Below are 7,785 nucleotides of genomic sequence, written 5' to 3' on the forward strand. Positions count from 1 at the left end.
TCCAAAGAACACCCAGGACTGATCTCCTTTGGAATGGACTGGTTGGATCTCCTTGCAGTCCAAGGGACTCTCAAGAGTCTTCTCCAACACCACAGTTCAAAAGCATCAATTCTTCGGCGCTCAGCTTTCTTCACAGTCCAACTCTCACATCCATACATGACATGACTACTGGAAAAGCCATAGCCTTGACTAGACAGACATTTGTTGGCAAAGTAATGCCTCTGCTTTTCAATATGCTATCTAGGTTGGTCATAACTTTCCTTCCAAGGAGCAAGTGTCTTTTAATTTCATGGCTGCAATCACCATCTGCAGTGATTTTGGAGCCCCCAAAAATAAAGTCTGACACTGTTTACACTGTTTCCCATGAAGTGATGGGACCGGATGCCATAATCTTCATTTTCTGAATGTTGAGCTTTAAGCCAACTTTTTCACTCTCCTCTTTCACTTTCATCAAGAGGATCTTTAGTTCTTCACTTTATGCCATAGGGTGGTGTCATCTGCATATCTGAGGTTATTGATATTTTTCCCAGCAATCTTGATTCCAGCTTGTGCTTCTTCCAGCCCAACATTTCTCATGATGTACTCTGCATATAAGGTAAATAAGCAGGGTGACAATATACAGCCTTGACGTACTCCTTTTCCTATTTGGAACCAGTCTGTTGTTCCATGTCCAGTTCTAACTGTTGCTTCCTGATCTGCATATAGGTTTCTCAAGAGGCAGGTCAGGTGGTCTGGTATTCCCATCTCTTTCAGAATTTTCCACAATTTATTGTGATCCACACAGTCAAAGGCTTTGGCATAGTCAATAAAGCAGAAATAGATGTTTTTCTGGAACTCTCTTGCTTTTTCCATGATCCAGCGGATGTTGGCAATTTGATCCTTGGTTCTTCTGTCTTTTGTAAAACCAGCTTGAACATCTGGAAGTTCATGGCTCACATATTGCTGAAGCCTGGCTTGGAGAATTTTGAGCATTACTTTACTAGCGTGTGAGATGAGTGCAATTATGCGGTAGTTTGAGCATTCTTTGGCATTGCCTTTCTTTGGCATTGGAATGAAACTGACCCTTTCCAGTCTTGTGGCCACTGCTGAGTTTTCCAAATTTGCTGGCACATTGAGTGCAGCACTTTCACAGCATCATCTTTCAGGATTTGAAATAGCTCAACTGGAATTCCATCACATCCACTAGCTTTGTTTATAATGATGCTTCCTAAGGCCCACTTGACTTCACATTCCAGGATGTCTGGCTGTAGGTGAGTGATCACACCATCATGATTATCTGGGTAGTGAAGCTCTTTTTTGTACAGTTCTTCTGTGTATTCTTGCCACACCTTCTTAATATCTTCTGCTTCTGTTAGGTCCCTACCATTTCTGTCCTTTATTGAGCCCATGTTTGCATGAAATGTTCCCTTGGTATCTCTAATTTTCTTGAAAAGATCTCTAGTCTTTCCCATTCTGTTGTTTTCCTCTATTTCTTTGCATTGATCACTGAGGAAGGCTTTCTTATCTCTCCTTGCTATTCTTTGGAACTCTGCATTCAGATACTTATATCTTTCCTTTTCTCCTTTGCTTTTTGCTTCTCTTCTTTTCACAGCTATTTGTAAGGCCTCCTCAGACAGCCATTTTGCTTTTTTGCATTTCTTTTCCATGGGGATGGTCTTGATCCCTGTCTCCTGTACAATGTCACGAATCTCTGTCCATAGTTCATCAGGCACTCTGTCTATCAGATCTAGTCCCTTAAATCTATTTCTCAGTTCCACTGTATAATCATGAGGGATTTGGTTTAGGTCATACCTGAATGGTCTAGTGGTTTTCCCTACTTTCTTCAGTTTAAGTCTGAATTTGGCAATAAGGGGTTCATGATATGAGCCAGAGTCAGCTCCCGGTCTTGTTTTTGCTGACTGTATAGAGCTTTTCCATCTTTGGCCGCAAAGAATATAATCGATCTGATTTTGGTGTTGACCATCTGGTGATGTCCATGTGTAGAGTCCATGGTACACATATACCATGGAATATTATTCAGCCATAAAAATGAATGAAATAATGCTATTTGTAGCAAAATGGATGAACCTACAGATTTTCATACTCTATTGAAGTAATTCAGACAGAAAGATACATATCATATGATATCACTTACATGTGGAATCTAAAAGAGATACAAATGAACTTATTTACACAACAGAAACAGACTCACATTCACATAAAAAACAAACTAATAGTAACCAAAGGGGATTGGAGGGGAGATAAATTAGGAGTTTGGGATTAACATATATACACTACAATATATAAAACAGATAAAAAACAAGGACCTACTTTCAGCAAAGAGAATTATATTCAATATCTTATAATAACCTCTAGTGTAAAGAATCTGAAAAAGAATATATGTGTGTGTATGTGAATCACTTTGCTGTACGCCTGAAACTATCAATAACACAATATTGTAAGTTAACTATATTTCAACTTTTTAAAATTTTTTTGAAAATAAAAAGCCATGTGAAGCAGAAAAATAGGTTAGCTATGCAAGTCTTTTTCAAATTCTTTACCCACAAAAATAATGAGATATAATAAAATAGATGGTGTTTTATACTGAAAATAAAATTTAGGTCACAGTGACCAGTCTCACCCCCACATAAAGAGGTGCCCAGAAAACAGGGAGCACATCTGGGGGTGGCAGGGGTTATCCAATATTTCTTAAGTGGACATACTGCTTCTCACATCATCTCTCATTGCTACAGTAAGTACTTGTGCTTCAGCTGCTTAATTTGTTCCTTCTAGCTCTCAGTCATCAGATTGTAGGTAGAGCAAATAACATACTACCATTTCACAGGTGAGGAAATGCAAGCACAGAAAGATTGGGAATTTGTTCAGGGTCACAGAGCAAGCTAACAGCAGAGCTGGGTTGGAATCAGTCCCCTGATTCCAGGCTGGAGGTCACTCCTCCATTATGGGATCCCCTATGATCCTGCAGGCTGTGTGTGCCTAGTCTGTCCTTTATGGGGCCTGGTATTTAGAAGTCCTGTTGACGTTCCTTCTGTTCCCTAACTCCCTGTTTCAGAAGCCCACGGTACACAATTGATAAAGCCGGTTCTGTTCTCGGCCCCTGCTTGCTGCTGCCTGGGCAAGGGGTCCCCCGGGCCTCCCCGTCATGCCCTGACTAAGGAAGGGTCCCTGCTGGAGTCTTTACATGGCACACTGCATGCATCTGTGGGGCCCACTGGTTGCCAAGCCAAGTATGGCTCCAGATTATTCTAGGAAACAAATACACTGGTTTTCTGGATTGCAGGAATTACTAATCACAGATTTTTATTTGGGGCAGTGCTCCTTGGAGCTGGCAGACAGATGGAATAGGTGACGCTCCAGGGGCGTTGGAGAACTTGCAGAGCCCAATGCTTCCCAGCTTGTGCCGTCAACGACTGAGGCAGAGGCCTCTTGGGAGGTTCCTGGCTTCCACTGGCTTCCCTTCTCCAGGAATGGCTCTTAAGACCCGAGTGCAAGCCTTGAGTGGTCTCATCAGCTGTGCTACCCTGACCCTTAGCCAGATCATTATCTTAAGTAGGACAGCAGAGGTCTTTCCTAGGATTTCCTACCTGGAATTGAGAATGGGAACCCATTAATCACAGAAGGTAGGCATGGAGAATTCAGAATCTGCTAGTTGCCAAGTTTTCAGTCACAACTGAGAGAAAAGAGAAAGAGTTGAAACTATCTGAAAAACTCTTTGCCCCTGGTTCTACCAGCTCCTTACATCAGCTGTGTCTCTATTCCCTTATAGGGTCATTGTTTGACACTCCCTTGGATTCTATGAACTGATAAATTCCCTTTTGGGTCTAAACTAATTCAGGTTGCATTTCTATCACTTTCAAGTAGAAACCTAGCTTAGTGGAGGACAGGGTTCAGGGCCACACAGAGGACTCAGTTGTAGATAAATTGCCTGAGTATTTTGGATCTCAGTGCATTGACCAATCTACTTCAAGCCAGTTTAAGGAATGCTATTACAGGATGGAGGAGGAGAGGTGATTCAAAAAAAAAAAAAAAAAGAAAAAAATGAGATAAGCACAGGTGCAAGGAAGCAGGAAGAGGCCAGGGAGAAGAGAGGTATGCTGGGGAGGTTGACCAGGTTTCTTTATGATTCCGTTTCTGTTTTGGAGCTCTAGGCCTCCCACTCTACTCTCAGCCTCTTTTTTCCCTTCTCAGTTCATGAATTGAAAGCCAGTGCTCTGAACACCATTACCTAACCAAATAAAAGCACATATCAGGATCCGAGTCCATTATTGCTCACGAATGCAGAAACAGGCTTAGAGACAAAAGAGGTTGATTCCAAACTGCAGGGTGGGTAGCAGCATTGAGATGTCATTCTGTCCATCCCCCTGCCTCTGACCCTCCTAGAACCCACCCTAGTCATACCTCCTCTGTGATCAGCTCTGTACAATGCTGATTTTGCCCAAGGAGGAGTGTAGAATGGAAGATAAGAGAAAGAATAACCTCCCTCTCTCCTGTGAGAGAAGTTTAGAAGCTGCTTTGGGAGAACCTAAGAAGCTTTTTCTGAATGGTTTCCAGCTGCCTTGTTCTCTTCTCTACCTCCACCATGACTCAAACTAGAAAAAAAAAATAATCATAAGGAGAGTGCAAAATCCCCTAGACCCCACGTCCCCACACAATTCATGCAACAACAGCCTCATCTCCAGTGCCCACTGCAGGAATGTAAGCAGCACAAGAACGGCTCCCACTCAGATGTCTTTGGATGAGGCAGTAGGCCCCTAGATCACAGAAGAGGGAATAATAAGGTCCTATGAAAAGTTTCTTGTCCTTATGTATAATTTTTACAATGTAAATTAAAATATCGCAGGAATACCTTTTCCAGAAATGCTTCCTGGTTGGCTCTCATATGCTGCTCTCTGGCCCCAAATTGGAACAATCTTTTTAGAGGAAGGTTTGACAACATACACTGTAATTTTAAATATTCTACCTTTGATCTAGGACTTCTACTTTTTGGAATCTATTCTATGATTACACTGTAGGTTAGTCTTAACCCTCTAAACTTGAGTACGTTTCTTAACCTCTTCATGCTGCGATTTCCCCATTTATGAAGCAGAGATAGTTAATAGTATTTAACAAGTCATCGTGAGGATTTACATATACTTGTGAGTACATGTAAAGCTCTCAATACCCAATTAATAGTGCCCATAGCAAGTGGTATATAAATGTTAACTAGCATATTGTAGTGTTATTACCCTTATCAGTACACCAAGTACACATAAAGGGCTGTGTGTAGCCAGATTCTTTATAATAGTGGGGAAAAAACTGTCAGTTTAAAAAATTAGATATATTGACATGATGGAATACTCTGGAGCAGTTATTAATTGCTATAGGTTATAAGGTGATATAAATATAAGGATATATATACATATACATATATATGGTTATAACTTATAAGACTTTAAATTAGTCTGTACCATGATTAGGGAAAAAGAAAAACTGTTCAATGTACAGTGTCATACAAGAGTATGTATAGTATGATACCATTGGTATAATGACAAGTATAACAATGCTACAACTGAATACATGGAAGATAAGTGAAATGCATGAAGAAAACCTAAAGGAATCAACCTGAAACTTTTTAATTTTATATATCTGGGTATAGAATTGTATGTATCATTTTTCACTTTATAAATTTTAATGTTTGTCTTTTTTCAATGAGCCTGGGTTACTTTTGTGGTCATTAAAAAAAACCAAACACATATTGAGAATCCAAATCATAAACCAACACTGAACATGGTCAGGGAAGAGGAGGGGTACAAAGAAGGACCCTGATGGTGGGTCACTTGCCTCGGGGACAGATACTGGACTCCTTCTGGCCTAGTGGTCAGTGAGGCATAGGGGCACTGCAGGGTCCCGGGGAGGGGCGCTACGTACTGCAGAAACTGCAGTTGGACACAAACTTCATCTCTCCTGCAGCCTCAGTGGCCTTGCTCTGTGTTAGTCCGGCGTCTGGATCTTGCCTCTGCCCCTGCTTTTAAATAAACCCTCTCGGGAGAATAATGAGAGGCAGCGGAAGGGGAGATGGGAGAGAAGAAAGGAAAGGGAGAGTGGGTAGAGAAGAGAGGAAGAGAGGAGAGAGAAACGCTGTGTGCCTGCATCTCCACGGCCCCAGGAAGTGGGACGTGGAGCTGCTCCTTGGCATTCTGTGCCAGGAGTCGCCATGGAGACTGAGCGCTGGCCTCTTCATGATTAATACTCTGAGGCAGCTGTCTTCTTGGAGTCTTTTAAAATATACACTATTATTTGAATACAATGATATTTAGAGCAGAAAAATCAAGGTGGGGAGTGGGGTAGGAGACAGTAGCATTACCAGAATGATGGCAGGGTCTGGGCCCTTCCCAGAAGAGAGAAAAGGGAGGCTTACTTCTCTGATCCCTCTCCCTCCACCCTCCCTGGATCCAGAGCTTCCAATCTCACTGCCTGAGACATCAGCATCCGCATCTGAAGGGCCTGTGCAGCGCCTGGCACAGGGCTGTATTCAATGAACATTTGATGAATGAATTTGTTCATTCATTAATTCATTCAGTAATTGTCTATTCAATGCTTGTCTAGAAAGCAAACTCTCCTTCCATCACCTTTTCCCACGGAAGCCAGAAATTTCCTCTCGCTTTCCCCACAATCACAGCTAGATCATCACCACCACCTTTCACACTGGCTCCCAAGAGCCTTGCACGCCGTCCTCCTCAGCATGTGTCTGAAATGACCCACCATGTTCCTAATGGCAGTCACTCCAGAGAATTCTTGCATGGATGGATCCCAGCCAGATGGAGTTTGTATGTTTAAAAAGCTAGAGGAAGGTTCTCCACATATAGCCATTTTAATCTTTTTGTAAAATGAATGATCTTTTCCTAAATTATCTGACAGAGTAGGCTAGCCTGGGCTTGACTGTCAGTCCCACCACGAAATAGAAGTGTGGCCTTGAGTGAGTTGTTGAACATTTTTCGGTGTGTTTCCTCATCTGAAGTGGGTCTTCAATTTATTATTCCATGGTGCTTTTGTTTAGTGCCAAACCCTAACCACCAGACCACCAGGGAATTCCCTATGATCTATTTTTAAGCTGTTAAAATTTGGGAGTAAGATGGGCTGAGCTGCGAAGGGCTACAAAATGCTCATTCCCCCTTTATCTTCCCTCCTCCTCCTCAAAGAGCCAAATGTAGGTGCAGCTGCCCTCCAGAGATCCCATGTGTGAGAGTATGGGTGTGCGCACGCACTGAAGGTGAGGACGCGGGGGCGGGAATGTGGGCCAGCCCACACCCAGAACACAGGCTGTGTCCCCGTCTCCTCTCCTACTCTCTCCCCTTCCCAGCTCTGCCTCCAGGCCCGGCCTCAAACAAAAGGAAGTTGGACCTTTGTCTTAACACAGACTTAGCCCAACAGCCCTTGGCAAAGAGCAGCAATGGCCTGGGAACTTGCCAAAGGAGTAGGGGAATTATCCATGACTAAGAAGGAGAAGGAATGCTGTGGCAGAGGGAAGAACAGCAGAGGGATGGAGAACCTGGGGCTGGCCAATCTGGCCCGACGGGGCAACCTGGGGAGCCTTGGACACCGGCCTAGTCAAACTTCCCCCCTCCTCCTCCCTCCCAGGCAGCAAGATGCCAGCAAGGACTAGAGACATGTGTGCCCCGTGTGTCTGGTACGGGCTCACCTGGCTTTGGCAATGCATTTGGATTAGGATTCAAATCACGGTCTGAAATAGAGTATAAAAGAAATGGTGGCCTGTGTGCCTAATCCTTACAGACAAGTGCTGAGCTT

The sequence above is a fragment of the Bos indicus genome, chromosome 11, assembly GCF_029378745.1.
Source record: "Bos indicus isolate NIAB-ARS_2022 breed Sahiwal x Tharparkar chromosome 11, NIAB-ARS_B.indTharparkar_mat_pri_1.0, whole genome shotgun sequence".
In the NCBI taxonomy this organism is placed as follows: Eukaryota; Metazoa; Chordata; class Mammalia; order Artiodactyla; family Bovidae; genus Bos; species Bos indicus.